This window comes from Balaenoptera acutorostrata, chromosome 7 (assembly GCF_949987535.1).
Source record: "Balaenoptera acutorostrata chromosome 7, mBalAcu1.1, whole genome shotgun sequence".
NCBI classification, from domain to species: Eukaryota; Metazoa; Chordata; class Mammalia; order Artiodactyla; family Balaenopteridae; genus Balaenoptera; species Balaenoptera acutorostrata.
Window position 1 is genome coordinate 110642744 of NC_080070.1, and position 16573 is coordinate 110659316.

At 53.2% G+C, this 16573-nt stretch overlaps 1 protein-coding gene across 6 annotated transcripts in view; it reads right to left on the reverse strand.

Annotated features, from left to right (window-relative positions):
- The window catches only part of TNS3 (tensin 3), a 238611-nt gene that overhangs the window by 136387 nt on the left and 85651 nt on the right, over window positions 1-16573 (reverse strand). The window contains exon 1 of one of the 6 annotated variants that reach the window (XM_007187680.2): window positions 6414-6513. The exons of the other annotated variants lie outside the window; for them this stretch is intronic. The gene's annotated coding sequence lies outside the window, so the exon portion shown is untranslated. Of the gene's footprint in view, window positions 1-6413; window positions 6514-16573 lie in introns of those variants that run through there. 6 annotated transcript variants of the gene reach the window in all.

The window sequence follows — 16573 nt, forward strand, 5'->3', positions numbered from 1 at the left end:
TGCTCTCAACTATCAACCAGCACAAAGGGATTGATTCTGTCTTCCGACATTTACAAACGTCTCTGCCTTTTCACTCTGCAAACTCCGGCCTGTGCGAACACACGTGACAAAGCAAAGCAGGAGAGGAGACAACACCCTGAAGGGAGGGAAGGCCACGGGGGCCCTGCGGACCAGCCCCACCTGCTGACGTCCAAGCACGGACGTGACCAGGCCAAGCTGCCCGCCACCAGGCCGCCCCTCCTCGCCGCTTAGCCGGAGAGGGAACTTCCCTTGTCATTCCTGACACACAGAAGCTGAGTTTCAAGGGGGCCACAGAGACTCCCCCAAAAGCCCCATCCTTGCATACTCTCTCCTGGTTTGACTTGAAGGTCCAAGAGAACCGTTTTCGTTTTGCTCTGTAATTCCCCCAGAATTAGCACAGGAGCGCGAGATACTTCCTGCTCCAGAAGGCACAGAGCTGGGCAGCTTCCGGGCCTCGGGAAACACCAGGCCCCAGGAGGGCAGTGAGGGGGGGCCTGGAGGGGTTAACCCACACTCCCCGCAGCCGCCTCAAGGCTCAGCCGCTTCACAGAGGGTCCGAGCCAGCCCTCACCCCCAGCAAGTCCTGAGCTCCACCTCCCTTTGCATGATGGATGTAAGCTAGACAGATGATGAATACAGAGCTAGATGGTAGATAGGAAGATACATAGATTGGATAGGTGATAGATACATGATAGGGTTAGGTAGATAGATAGATGATGGAAACATACATACACACATACACGCATGAAAGATAATTAAACAAATACATACATACGTACAAGCAATACAATCAGAAGGCCAGGCCTCGGCCTACCCTCCCAGCATTTCTCAGTTTCACCTGCAGCCTGAGCTGTGTCCTTTGCCAACTTACACTGAAGTAACACACACCGATTTAGGACAATCTGACACCATCCATAAGCGTAAGTCTGTCAATAAAGAACGAACTCCTTGAAGGCAGGCCCTCTATGCCGTCCAGTACCTGCCCCCATCACCTAACTGGATGACAGGGGCTGGAACTGCCACATACCGACCGTTCACCCCACCCTGCCGGTGAGGGGCACACGGGGAGGAGGGCGCAGCAGAAGCCTAGCGTGGGGGTGGGCTGAGGGACATCACACGAAGGGGATGCCACTCAGGGGGGCGTGGCCAGTGCCAAGGCCCTGCGGTGGGACTGTCTGCATCTCAGGGACCAGCAAGGGAACCAGTGCAGCCAGAACAGGTGCAGGAGGGGAAGAGTGAGGAGGGGATCTCTAGGATGAAAAAGGGAGGCCCTCCGGTGAGTCAGGGCCCCCGAGAGGCTGGAGAGAAAGCCCCTGCCTCCTTTCCTCACCATGCTGCCCCTGCACCCCACAGCAGGCAGCCGTGCCTGGGGCGACAGGGTCTGGGTCCATCGACCATGCAGCCCCCCGGGGCTCACTATGGAAGGCAGCAGTGTTCCACCAGCACTGTCCTGTAAGAGGCCACAGGTGACCGAGGTCAGGAAGCAGACCCACTCGTCGTCGGCCACCTGGTTCCCAGCAGGAACCCCAGGACGGAGATGTGATTATCCTCACTTCACGGTTTGGGAAAAAGCATTCAGAAGTCCTATTCGGTGTCTAGAATCACACAGTTAAGATGCAGTAGTAACTTCTGACACCAAAATTCTGGACTCTTTCGAGCCCCCCGGCCCCCGACGGTCCACAGCCCATCCTGCTCAGCCTGTGCCTGGGCCAGACTGGAATCAGTGAAGTTAGACGAGCTTTTCCCTCGGGGAGCTAGTCTAGCCCTACGCCTAGGAGGATAGAGAAACCGTGAGCAAGTCACCACTTCTAAACCAGTGTCTGAGATTTGACATGCATGAAATCCTGCAACAGGAGAAAACTTCATTCTGGGGCTGTATTTGGAACCAAGCAGATGATACGCAGGGGACGGGACCCCGGATACACTGGATAGAAGCCCCTTGGCTGCCCGGGGAGCTCTGCCGTGAGCAGATAGCGAGGGGCACGCCCCATGCCCAGTGGAAGGGGCCTGACCATGCCCGAACACCGTGCTTGTCAGGAAGGTGACATGTGATGTCTCTGTGAGTCTTTACTTGGAAGCAAAGAATTTACCTACTTTTGGGGCTAAAAAGCCAAAGTCTCCCTTTATCGCCACAGTATATTTCATGCCTTAAGAATAACTGAGAACCAACATACAAAAGTTTCTTGAAGACAGTCCCTTGCTCATGAGAAACCCTGCATCCTGAGCTCGTGGAAGTCTAAAGAAGCCTCTCTACTTGTAGACCCCTGGCCCCCAGATCTGTGCTGCAAACGCCTCTTCTCTTGCTGTTTTGTAAGAAGAGGGCTGTCTGCCAGCCTTCCTGGGGAGCCTTCGGAGGCTGAGGGCTGCAGGCCACCACAGCTCTCCGTAGACCTGTGCCAGCGCCCAGGGTGATAGTAGCACAGCACCTCCCGTGTTCCTCCTGGTCTCCAGGGCGATGCAGCACCGTCCCCACCTGCCTCTGTCCTGCCCAGCCTCCTTCACCTGTGTCCCCTTTGGCACGTGCTTATCAAAGCTCTCAATTTCTAAATGTGCTAAGAAAAATAAGGTCAAAGGGAAGAGACACAGGCGGAATCCGTGCTAAAGGTTAAACATACGAAAGGTACCCCCACAAAGCCTGGGCTGCTCGAGGAGCTGCTTCTCCTTAGAGGTGCTGCTTGAGGCCCAAAGCTCATCTGCTTAGACCACTATGTAGTCCTGGGACCCCAGTGAAGTCACTGGCCTCCCTGATAAAATGACAGCTTTGGATCCAGCGCTTAGAAGGTCGGGCACAGCCCTGCAAACCCCGAGTCCACGGATCCGAAACAGAGAGGAGTGAGCCGTCCACCAGATAAAGAATTAGATGACCTGCCCGGGGGCTCTCTTATTTAACATATTTTTCAAATTATTAAAATTCATTTATTTTCCTAATGGGGTTATTTTTATATTTGAAATAGACGTAGCAATAGCAATTTTGCAGCCATGTGGCCATCTTTCAAGAGAGCACAGTGACCACCATGATATTTGCATGCCGACACAGACTTCTTTTATTAAAAGAGAACAGAGAGGGCTTCCCTGGTGGTGCAGTGGTTAAGAATCTGCCTGCCAATTCAGGGGACACGGGTTCGAGCCCTGGTCCGGGAAGATCCCACATGCCACAGAGCAACTAGGCCCGTGTGCCACAACTACTGAGCCTGCGCTCTAGAGCCCACGAGCCACAACTACTGAGCCCACGTGCCACAACTACTGAAGCCCACGCACCTAGAGCCCGTGCTCCACAACAAGAAGCCACTGCAATGAGAAGCCCGCGCACCGCAACAAAGAGCAGGCCCCCCTCGCTGCAACTAGAGAGAAAGCCGGCGTGCAGCAACGAAGACCCAACGCAGCCAAAAATAAATTAATTAATTAATTAATTAAATAAATTTAAAAAAAAAAAGAACAGAGACGGGTGCACCATTCGCCAAGACCAGGGGTAGCTCAGTCCAGAACACTTGGTGACACTGGCCCAAGTATCGCTGGGAGAGAAATGCTTTGCCACTAGTAACTGCGCCTTTCTAAGAGGGCAGACGGCTGGAAGGAAGGCTGGGGTTCAGACAGGCACTCCACCGTTTGGGAGCAGACGCGGGACAGCCACGTGCTTCCAAACAACAGAGGGAGAGAACAGTGGGGTCCTGGGGTCCTGGCGGGGACTACCGGAGTGAAAAGGCCGCTGGAAGCTCGCTGGGGACGAAGGCCAAAGCACGTGTCCAGAGTGGGAGGGCTGCTGCTCCCCGGGGCGCACACCCTGCGGGCCCCGCCCGGGCTGAGTAAAGACAGGCACCCGCGGCGCCTGGCGGGGAGGTGGTCCCCTGCGCTCACAGACGTGGGTGGTGTATGGGGCGGAGCGGGAGGCGGGATCCTCATCCACTGGGCAACACCACCTCCCAGGAGCCGCTGACTCCCCGGGGCGGGTGGGACTCCGGGCCCCTGGGCCCCCAGCTGACCTGAGGCTTACTTGGTTCAGTCAAACATCCTGCAACCACCTCAAATCTACACCCAAACCTCTGCTACCCTGACAGGATGCCAAGAATTACTAGGGGCGCTTGTATCTTATACTTTTTCAAGGAAAAGATGTAGTCGATGCATGACAGTAAACAAACACCCTGAAGACCTTACTCTGGATGCAAAACGTGCCGTCGAAGGCTTTGGAGGAGGGTGCTGCAGTCACAGCCAGCAGCCGTGTCCAGGCCAAAGGACTCCAGGCTCTGTGTCTCCAATAATCATCCATGAGAGGAGGATCACTGGCTTCCTATAGGCTTCGACGAAAAGTGGTGCTTAACAAATCCCATGCAGCAATGACACAGCACCAACGCCGCATCGCCAAGGGCCCCAGCAGAGCCTAGGGGACAACCTGAAAGGCTTATGTGAGGGATCCAATTCGGGGTGCAGAAACAACAGCTGCTACAGGCCGTGTGCCCTGTCACCCTCCAACCCAAAGGGCAGGAAAGCGGAGGGGAAGACATTCGGAGCAAGCCCCACTACACAGCAGGTAAGCAGCGTGGCCTGGGCTAGAACCATGCCCACACTCCTCACCATAGCCACCCTCCGGGCATCTCCCGAAGTCCCTTCCAGCCCTGGCGGCTGCGAACGCAGGGCCCCACAGGGACAGCCAGCTGACCCAAGGCCAGGGTTAGCCACACAGGCTGTCCCTGCATTACCAGGCCCTGCTCTCCCTCAGATGAAGGCCTCTAAGTACAGGTAACAGAACCCCGAATGCTCCAGCTGTGTGACCTTGAGCAGGCAGCATGCCCTCTCTGTGCCTCATGTTCCTTACCCATAAAATGGGCTGCAAGGTTGTTGTGGAGTTAAAGCAGCAAAGGCCTGTCACAGACCCAGGACAGGGCCCAGCACAGAGTAAATGCATTATTAGCATTTACAGCGACATATTCTCATGTGTTTTCTGGGAAAGCATGAAATGGGGTGAAAGGAAAATGAGAACAGAGAAAGAAGTGCCTTAACGAGAACCACTCAGTGGTGAGTGAACGCATGTCGGCAGAGGAGGGGAGGCCACGGACACTTCCCCATGAAGACACAGCAGCACCCATCTTTGTCACAAGCACACTTAGACACACACACACACACACACACACACACACACACGGTGGACAAATCAAGCCTGTGCTGCAGGGGTTGATGCTAATGCGGTGGTCTCATGTCCCCTTGCCACAGGGTGAAGGGTGGGGACTTGCCTGGCTCAGGAGGCCCTGGGTGAGCCCAGGGGACAACCTGAAAGCAGCCCAACTAATGAAGTCTCCCTCACTCTCCATCCTCACCTCACAGCCCTCCTTTCAGTTCTCCCAACACATTCGCTCCCTCCTGCCCCAGGGCCTTTGCACATGCTCTGCACCCACTTATTCAAGCCCCACCTGCAGCTCTCAGCTCAGATGTCATCTCCCCAGCAAAGGGGCCCCGTATGCATGTTCTGTCTACCTTGGTCTTCTCGACCGCACTGACCTCAACTGCACAGAAATAACCAGGGTGTGAATTCTTGTCTAAGCTCTACATTCCCCCCCTTGAAGACACAACAGAGGCACTGGCTGCTGGCTCCCAGTTGCAGCTCAGCCCTGGGAGCGGTGTCCTGAAGGCAGCAGGCAGCAAAACACAGAGGTCTGCAGGATGAAGGAAGGAATAAACCAAGCACTAATTTCAAAGAGTCAGAGGGGTGATCTGTCCATTTTAAGAGGCAGGGAGATGCTGTTTTACATTTCAGTAACTAATATCTAGCTAGCTCTATTTTTAGGAGAACAATTAATGGGGTACATTTACTATTTAAGCGGCTTAAAAAGAGTCATCATCTAAAAGAATAGCAGCTGAAGAGTAGCAACTCTCTACACCGCCACAAGGTTATAACATATGGAATCAACGAAAGGCAGGTGGTTGGTTATTAGGAAGAAATTTTCCATTGAACAGCCAGGTGGTGAAGCACCAACTTCAGACAACCCAGCGACCATAAAGTACAGCCTTGTCCCCACAGACCGTCAAACGTGGGTTCTGCTCACTGGCTGGGTGGGACCCACATGCTGCGCCCACCCAGGTACTGGCTACGGTGACACACGTTCTCACCAGCAGGACCCTCCAGATCACCCTGTGGAAGCATCTGATGAGATCCCCGCAAGACGAGGAACCGGAGCAGACGCCTTCCTCTCCAGGCACACTGCCGACCATAGCGGGGAGCTGGTCGCAGCTCTCACCAGGCTCACTCCCCGCTCCCGCGCCCGCTCACGGGGTGAAGGCTGGCACTGGGATCCCTGGGCTGCAGCAGGAGAAGGCTGCGCCCCTGCTCCCCACCTCCCCTCGCCCCCCCCTGGCTTTCGGGTGAAGAGCAAAGAAAGAAAGACCTTTAGTGAATGCCATACCGGGAACTTGGCAGGGCCGGAGGACACATCAAGGATGCCAGCTTCCCCAGAGTTGCCGGACCTGTGTGCTGCTCCCAGCCATGCTGACCAGCCCCGAAACTTGCGTTGTGAAAGGTCTTATAAAAAGGAACAAAAGGCACGTTGCATAACCAGAGCCAGATTCACAAGGAAGCACGGGGCTTGGTGGCAGTGCACAAATGTCACCGCCAGGCTGGGGACTAGGGAAGGGGCTCCGTTAAGGAGATCAGCTGAAACATCTCTGTACATTCTGTGTTTGTTTCTCCAGGAAAATGGAGTTAAAAATACATTTAAAAACTTTCTGAAGGACTTCCCTGGTGGTCCAGTGGCTAAGACTCCACGCTTCCACTGCAGGGGACGTGGGTTCGATCCCGGGTCAGGGAAATAAGATCCTGCTTGCTGTGGGGCGCGGCCACACACAAAAAAATTTTGAAAGGCAACAGCTACCCACATCCAGTTCAAATATAAGGGCATTCATTTGTTCACTCATTCATTCACTCACTCACCGCCCGGATGGCAGGGTGCAGGGGTGATGTGCACCTGCTTTGGAATCCTAACACCTAGGTGAGGCCCCAGCTGTCTGACCTTCAGAAATTACCTCTCCGTTACTCAGTTTTCTCATCTGGAAAGTGGAGGTATTGGGAGGATTAAATAAGGAAACACGTGCAGAGCTAAGAACAGCACCTAGCAGGTAGTAAGTGCTAAATAAATATCAGCTTTGCACTCAATCCTTGTATTTGGGCACCAGGCAGGGATTGGCCCCTGAAACGCAACTTCCCCACAAGCCCACACCAAACACAGTAACCACCCAGGACCACAGCACCATTCAGAGAAATAAGACTCTGGGAAAGAAATCTTCCCAAAGTCAGACAGCCAGCAAGACACCGTTCCTTTCCAGAACGAGAATACCAGAAAACAAATTTATTATCAGGACTGCCCACCTTAAGAATTTTTTTAGGATTGCCCACCTTAAGAATTATTTTCTTAATGCTCTTACAGGTGGGCAGAGATTACGATGAATTACTAGAAAAATACACACCCCTCTTAAGTTAGGAAACTAAGGTAACCCCCAAGCTCAACTATAAGAAGCAAGGTTTTGTTCATGCTGAGATTATGTCTGTGCTTATTCATCACCAAATACTCAGAATTCTGAGCTGCGTAGGCTGGTCTGAACCATATGGAACCCCGAGGCTGATGAAGGAAGGGAGGGAGGCGTCCCCAGGGCAGGAGGGTGGAGCCAGTGCTTTCACAATAAATCTGATGTCCCCAGAGGGGTTGGCGGGCAGAGATCCTCAGCGCGGGCAGTGGCCGCCCCCAGGAAGCAGAGGGCGGGGGCCAGGGTCAGGGCTCGGTGCTCCATGTAACATTCACTGCCCCATCACCACCAAGCGAGGACAGGGGCAAACAGAGGAGAGACGCCAGGGACAGACTCGGTGCCAAGTGCAAGTGGAGGCCCTGCAGATCCCTCTGGGGAGGAACTCACTGTGCTGCAGAGGGGCACGGCCAGCTTCTCCTTGCAGAAGCAGCTCCCTCCTCGCGCCTTGCTCCCTCCCTGCCACTGGCCTGATGCAGGCGGAGGAGTGGTGGCAGGAGGGGCGGCTGGGAGCGCAGTCTCAGGGCTGCAGCACAGGAGCCAGGGGCGCCAGGCCCACAGCGGAGCAGAGAGCTCAGTGATAGCACGTAGGCCCGCGCTCAGGGCAGGGACGCGGGCTCTGGCTGAGGGCTGCCCGCCAGGGCCCTGCAGGAACCGGAGAGGGACCAGGAAGGACCACACAGAGCAGGGGGCTGCGTCCTGCTGGCACTGCCGAGTCCCACCTCCCTGGGGTGCAGAAAGGGCAGGCCCAGCGCCGCTCCCCATCCTCCTGAGTTCCCCCAGGAAACTTACTGGGGTTCCCGGGAAGGCAGGTGCCCCAGAACCTAACAGGTGCGTGCCCACCCGCCCGCCTGCCCTCCTTCTGTCCTTGTTAATTAGCACAAAACCAAGAAACAAACACACAAACAAAGTCAAAGAGCATAGCTGGACCAGCAAGAAGAAGCAGGCGCCGTAATACCTCCATGAGCTCCTGAACTGTCACGCTCCTTGGGCTCCGCGTTTGCAGGAGGCCAAACGGAAAAAGGAGGTGGTGGCGGGACACACGTCAGACCGTGGGGAAAACCGTGGCTGAACAGGTGGCCCAGCCTGTCTGAGGTTGGATCCAACTTGCTCACTGGACACTCAGAGCTACAAGAGGAAGGACAGCCAGTGCCGGACCAGGAGCGGCAGAGAACCAGGGCCCCATCCCCCACTTCAGAACCAGGGCCTCATCCCCCACTTCAGAACCAGGGCCCCATCCCCCACGTCAGAACCAGGGTCCCATCCCCCACGTCAGAACCAGGGCCCCATCCCCCACGTCAGAACCAGGGCCCCGTCCCCCACTTCAGAACCACCCTCCCCTACCCAGCTGTCTACCCTGGAGGTTGTCTGGTGGATTTCATTTTATGAAATGGTCGGATATGTTCCTTAAGTTGAGAGGGAGATTCATGTAGGCCCATTTTATAATTACATCTAAACAGGCGTTCTTTTATTTTTTATCAATTATTCCGTAACAAGGACATTTCATTTCTTCCCATAGAGGACCACGGGGAGGGTTGTGGGAGGCTCTCACAGCCCTGTCCCTGGAAGGATGGCCGGGGGGTGGAGGGGTCGGCTCTGGAGGAAACCACGTGGGGTCTCCTTCCAGGCCAGACGCAATGGAGGCCCCGAGCTGAGGGGCTCGAGTTTCTGTCTTAGGCCAGCTCGGTCCCCACAGGACGGCAGGGGCTTCCTGAGACGGGCCGCGGGGGTGAAGGGTACTCGGGCCACCTGTCCCTTTACCTGTCACGTCAGCAGGATTTTAACTCTTCTGAGCATCGGTTCTCACCTCTGTGAAATGGGTCAACGACGGCAGCCTCCTGGCTCCACGAGAGGACCGGAGAAGTCCAGAGGCGCCCAGCCCCGTGTCTCATGGCGCTATCGGCTCAAAGCCAGACTCTTCACCATCAGGGGCCCCAGAGGGAGAGCCGGTCCTAGCCCAACTCCCGCATTTCACAAGTGAGAGCCGTGACGGGGAGGGGAAGCGCACTCTGGCGGGGGAGCAGACGGGGCCAGGTGTGGCACCCCAAGGACAGGCCGTTCATTCCTTACTCCGTGGTGACGGAGAACACGCCAAGCCTGGGGATCCGGCTCTCAAAGACACCATCAAATTCCCAACAGGAGCGTTCTCGGGGCCAGCCAGGGCATGAACAGTGCAGGAAGGAGCAGCCCAGGAGCGACCTGCAGCCCCAGGAGAGACCAGACACACTCTCCAGAAAGTAAGGGCCTGTGTGATTATCCCTGGGGTAGTGTCACTCATCCTGGGAGGGCGAGAGCTCTCTGCAGAGAGAGGGCTTCAGCAGCAGTGATGTGAGGCCACTCCGGGTGGTGCCCAGTGGGGCAGTGTCCTGTCCTGCAGCCCCATCCTGCCCCAGTGCCCAAGCTTCCCACCAAGGATGGCCCCACTGAAATCCAGGGGTCCAGAGGAAAAGGCAGGCCCCCTTTCTGGGAACATCTCTGAAATGGTGTTCCCTATTTATAGGTGAGGATATTTCCCACATTTAAGTTGCTTAAAATGAAACAGAGAGGTAAATATAAGACTGTGAATGTGGAATTAAATGCCGGATGACAATGGATCACATTCAAGAAAAGACAGGGACTTCCCTGGTGGCGCAGTGGTTAAGAATCCGCCTGCCAATGCAGGGGACACGGGTTCGATGCCTGGTCCAGGAAGATTCCCACATGCCGCAGAGCAACTAAGCCCGTGCGCCACAACTACTGAGCCTGTACTCTAGAGCCCGTGAGCCACAACTACTGAGCCTGCACTCTAGAACCCACAAGCCACAACTACTGACCCTGCGCTCTAGAGTCCGCAAGCCACAACTCCTGAGCTTGCGTGCTGCAACTACTGAAGCCCACGCACCTAGAGCCTGTGCTCTGCAACAAGAGAAGCCACCGCAATGAGAAGCCCGCACACCGCCAACAAAGAGTAGTCCCCGCTCGCCACAACTAGAGAAAGCCCGCGTGCAGCAACGAAGACCCGACGCAGCCAAAAAAAAAAATTTTTTTTTAAATGAAGAAAGAAAAGACAAACACATGTTGAATTAAAATGGAAGATGAGTCTTGGCTGGAGCAGCTGGGAAGCAAAGTCAAAGTTTGGGTCCTACTTCTCACTGATTGGAATTAAACTCTGTCTTGCCCTCCAAGAACCAAATAAATGAGGTCACACCACAACTGACTGGCCCCCCCCACCAATCAATAACTGTATGGTCACTCCATTCACTCTGGAAGACAAATGCCTGCTACCCAGGGCTGCCCACTGAATGCTCAGAGCCAGCCTCCACAATCCTGTACTGCCTCATCCATCAACCAGCCCAGAGACCACCATGTCTGCTGGCTTCTGTCCCTGCCGAGTTTAAGGCAACATTGTGCAAACCACTGAAATGTGAGCCTAAAAAGAAAGAGATCTGTTGTTGCTACAAACACGGGTGGGTGTTCACGTCTCTGGAAAGGCACAGTCATCAGAGCTCTCGACCTAACCAAGTTGTGTAAGACCCAGGGCAAATCCAGAGGACTGATGTGGTCAGATCATCTCCTAAGTCTCCTTAAGCTTTCATAACACTTGGAGGGAAGTTCAGAGGACTCATTGTGGGTGTACGTTATGCAAAAACAGGACAGGGGCGCCTCAGCCACTGGACTGAACTCAAAGAAGGGCTATCAATACACCAAAGACACACGGCGACTGTTGTCTGTGTCGACGACTGTTGTCTGTGTCGACACAGTTAAATACTAAAGTGAGTCACGGTCAGGATTCTGCGGGTTAACTGACAGGTCAATTCAAGAACCACCTACACGTTCTAATCATTTTTAATGACAGGTTTGACTGAATGTGAAAGCAAATCGATGGCATGTGACAATCCTCCTCATTACTGTTATTATATGGAGAAGAAAAATGGTTAAAGCCACATATCCCAGACCCTATTCGAGCCCAGACCCATCCTAGTGTCTTCCTTGCACTATCTCTCATGACCCATATGGCGGCCCCCTGAGCCGGGAACCCTTACCATCCCCGCTTTGCCAAAAGGGAGCTGAGGACCACATGCCCAAGGTCACCCAGCCAGTGAGATGCAGCGCTGGGACTCAGCCCAGAGGCCACCATGTCTGCTCCCAAACCTGTTTATGCCAAATGCATAAGAGGTTCCCAGCTCTTACTCACCACGGTGGGCCGCCAACTTCCCGACTACCCTAGCACCCCAAAAGTCAAGACCACTCAGCCCTCCACCGCAGATTCCTCCCAGCTTGGCCTCTCCTCCTGCCCGCCTCTCAGGTTTGTACGAGAATTGCCCACTGCAGGTTCGTGGGGAGGCAGCTGGGAAGTGGGCTAGGGTCTCTTCTTTCTGATGGGCAAGTCAGGGGAAAAGGTCTGAGGACCCCTAATCAATAACTAATCAATTGGGGACCCCCCTCGTGGCGCAGTGGTTAAGAATCTGCCTGCCAATGCAGGGGACACAGGTTTGAGCCCTGGTCTGGGAAGATCCCACATGCCACAGAGCAACTAAGTCCATGCGCCACAACTACTGAGCCTGTGCTCTAGAGCCCGCGAGCCACAACTACTGAGCCCGCATGCCACAACTACTGAGTCCACGAGCCACAGCTACTGAAGCCCACGCGCCTAGAGCCCGTGCTCCACACAAGAGAAGCCACCACAATGAGAAGCCTGCGCACCGCGACGAAGAGTATCCCCTGCTCACCGCAACTAGAGAAAGCCCGTACATAGCAATGAAGACCCAACGCGGCCAAAAATAAATACATAAATTTATCATTTAAAAAAAAAAACTAATCAGTTGTAGTTCATTCAAGGTTGTCATGTTCTAAAAAGTCACCACGACACTGGCCAGCCTTCTTGTGCCTATGAGCACCAGCCATTGTAAACAGAAATCACTAACAAAGAGAAAAAAAATGCAAAAAATGTGGCACTAAAAGAAATATACCTTGAAAAGGACACCTGTTTATCGATACTACTAGTCTGAGGGCTGAAACAAGAAGGCACCTTGCACAGCCTCAGCTGGTGACGTGCCCACGGCAGCTCAAAATTTTCGCCCTTCTGCGCACATCCCTGGACAACCACAGAATCACAGGGAGTGTTGATTTGTGGGTTACAAATAAATTTTAGTAAATAGGCAAGTGTGCAAACATAAAATCCACAAACAATGTGGTGTGACTGTAATTTAGTCTATTTAAATTTGTAGATGATTCAATCTTTGATTCACTTAAGAACTATCTGGAAAACTTCCCAATTCTAATGTCCCCACATTTGTCACGATAACATTGTGAAAAGAATCATAATCACAGTCTGATGCAGTCATAGTTGTAAGTTTATGTGATATCACTTTTTTATACCAAGGGTGCCTTATGCTCCTTGGGAAGCTAAGCCCTGGAGTTCTCCTTCCTCTTTGGAAGGTAGAGGTTGACAGGTTGACGCTGCCACGCTTCCTTCTAAAGACACGCACCGTCTCTGCCAGAGCTCTGTTTCCACCTGAGGACTTCCGACGCCATGCACTGAGCCGCTCGGAGCGTTTTCTAGACAGAGACTCTGAAGAAGATAGCTCTGTGTTCTAGAACACGGACAAAAGGACAACATCGTCTATGCAGGAGGGAGAGGAGAAGGGCATCAGCAGGTGAGAGGCTGTTCCCAAGAGGAAGGGATCTCGGTGAGGCAGCCCAGCCCCACCCCCTCTCCGTCCTCCTAGGCTGCAGCGTCCTCAGTCATCCCCACGCCCAGCTCGCAGAGCCCGCCAGGCTCGCTCAGAGTGGCCGCACCCCTGGAAGACACCTCCTTGTAGAGCAGGTGCTCAAACTTCAGCTGGCAGCGCAGTCACTCGGCAGGCTTAGGAAAAGAGAGGTCTGGGGTCAGGGGTGGGACCAGAGGATTTGCATTTCTAAGTTCCCAGATTTATGCTGCTGCTGTTGTTCTGAGATCACACTTTGAGAACCACTGACTAAATAAACTATCTGTGCATTGCTTGGTTTGCACTAAAACCTTGTTATCGCATACTCTGCTGGCTTTGCTAAAGCATCCCTCGCTGTCGTCTTCACTCAGTCCCCCAATCTCCCAATCACATTCGGAATGACCACTGCAGCAGTGTCGTCAGTCTCTACTTGAATATCCCCAAGGACAGGGAGCTCACCGCCTCATACACCTCCAAGTCCATTTTTAACTCTTAATTTTCCAAAGTCCTTTGTCACATTGAGTCTAAATCTGTGCTCACTCAACATCTGTACCTCGGCCATGAGCAAATCATATTGAAGTCAATCCCTCTGGGGAGGAAGATGGATGATTTTTCCAAAGAGAAGAGTAAGAATGCACTTGGCTAGTTTGAAACTAACTTCACAGTAGAATGATTGTTTTAAAAAGGCTTTATGAAGCAAACATTGCCATTTTAGAAAACAATGTATCACCTCTGTGTCATGTGCTGATGAACTCAGCAGGTTTTCAGCGAAGCATTTCATCAAGCAGACACAGTGTCCTTCCAGATGTCAACCAGTCAGGAGGCCACACTGGCCGCTGGCGGGCAAGCCTTGAGCCCTCAGGTACTGCAAGATAACTGGGCAGGATGGGGAGCTGGCAGCGGATCTCGAAACATGGTGGGCGATCCATATGATGAAAAAGTTACTGGCCACTGGGCCTCAGTCACCAGCCCATCCTGAGCTCTGTGCCTATACTACTTGCATCCTGCACAAAAACCCTGGGAGGTGGAGACCAGGGTCCTAAGCTTCAGGTACCACCAGCTTCCAATCACTGAATCACTGTAAAGCCAAACCCAGACATCACATCACTTCATCTGATAAGTATTTCAGTATCTTTAGAATGAAGACTTTTTATTTTTTTTATAAATTTATCTATTTATTTTTATTTTTGGCTGCGTTGGATCTTTGTTGCTGCGCGCGGGCTTTTCTCTAGTTGCAGCGAGCGGGGGCTACTCTTCGTTGCGGTGCGCAAGCTTCTCATTGCGGTGGCTTCTCTTGTTGCGGAGCACGGGCTCTAGGTGCGTGGGCTTCAGTAGTTGTGGCACATGGGCTCAGTAGTTGTGGCTCGCGGGCTCTAGAGCGCAGGCTCAGTAGTTGTGGCGCACGGACTTAGTTACTCCGTGGCGTGTGGGATCTTCCGGGACCAGGGCTCGAACCCATGTCCCCTGCGTTGGCAGGCAGATTCTCAACCACTGCACCACCAGGGAAGCCCAGAATAAAGACTTTTTTAAAAATACAACAAAATACCAGTATCATTAGCAATATATTCCTTAATGTAAAGCAAATATGAAATCATGTTTGTACACAAATATGGAATCAATGTTCAAATGTCCCTGTCTCACAAGTTTTGTTTTGGTTTTGTTTTTTCACAGTCTGATGGTTTGAATCAGGACCCACATCAAGTCTTACATGTTTATTTAATCTGTCTCTTCAGTTCCTTGGAGGAGCCCAGGTTTCTCCTCCTCTTCTTGCAGTGTATTTGAAAACAACTGGGGTTCTTTTTACCCAGTAGAATTTCCCCATTCTGGATTTTGCTGACCCCTCTGGAAATATTTTTCAGATCGCTCTGGCCCTGTATTTCCTGTAAGCTGTGGGTGGGTCTGGGCTTGGTGTGATTCCGGTTGGATTTCTGGTAGGGACTCAGCCAAGAGGCAGCCTGTCCTTCACATGAGGCCCACATGACCCCACCAGCTTCCTTTTGTGAACAAGGAGGTTACAGAAGGTCACAGCCTAGAGCCAGCTGTTTAGTTATTAGTGGTCTGAAACATGGCCTATTCTAACTCTATCACTTTCTCAACAGCTCTTAGCCGAAATTCCTCACCAAATAAAACTTCCTACCTTCATCTATTTTTAACTCTGAGGTACAGTTCCTACAAGAAAAGAAGATTAAATGCTTGATTGCTTCTCTTCATCAAATTTCACAAGTTGGTTCCCTAACATCCCATCAAGGGTAACTAACAAAGTTTTGTTGCTTGTTTAAGTAAGTGCTTTTTAAAGTCTGTTGTATAGGTCAGAAAATGATGTCCCAAAGTGACAAAGCTAACAGCTGTTACAACCCCGATCCGGGGCAATGTCTGCACTCAGGGGCCCCAGTCCTCAGCTCCACACCTGCTCTCCAGACCCAGTTCCGGAGACAGGCCCCTGTGTCCCTACGTTCCTTGGGTCCCAGGAGAGGGCCAGGGTGGAGGGCCCTAGGGCATACAGAACTTGGAGAAGAATCTGACTCCACAACCCTGGGCTCCCAAAATGACAGCCAGGGTCACTCGCCACCCCCCGGGCCATTGCTCCCAGGCAGAGATTTAAACTTGGGGGAGTTTGCCACTGTGTGCTTTTTTTAAAGAATACTCCTCTTGCAGGTAAAAATACACTCAGGTAATTCAAGTGCTATGGCAATATGATGCTTCTCCTTCGTCCCAATCCGGGGCATTAAAAAAATAAGCAGTTGTTTTTCCCCTTCAATAGTTACTGCTATTTCCACCACCGATCACACAGAACCACTGTCTTCAAGCCTCCCTCCCACACTTAAAACCTGTGACTGCTACGGAACCAGTGTCATAAAAGAAAAGAAACAACACTCAACCTGAGTTTTCTTATCCGCTGCAGACTTCCAGCCTTCGGACCTGGGGACACCCTAGTCATTCCTTGAAAACATTTCCCATGGTGCTGCCCTGGGAGGGGAGCTGTCACGCTGGAAGCTGCAGGCCCTGGAGAGCTGACCGCGGTCGCCCCAGAGCGCCGGGCGCGGGGGCCCAGGACGAGGATGCACTTGGACGAGGAGCAGCCCGAGCCAGAGTGGTGGAGACGCCACGCCGTGTGCGCCACACCTGGCGGTGCACGCGCAGGGGATGCTGACGTCTGACACGAGGACGGGAACAGACGCGGGGAAGCAATTGCTGGCGTGACCGCCTGCGGCTGGGGTGGGTTCTAATCTTTCGCCGGGCTCCGTGCCGCCCTGGATGCAAGCTGACCCTGAACTGAGTTCACGTGTCCCCTACAGCCTTCTCCTCACACCTGCAGGCGGGCCTGGCGGCCAGCAACAGCACGTAGCCAACAGCTTTCACAC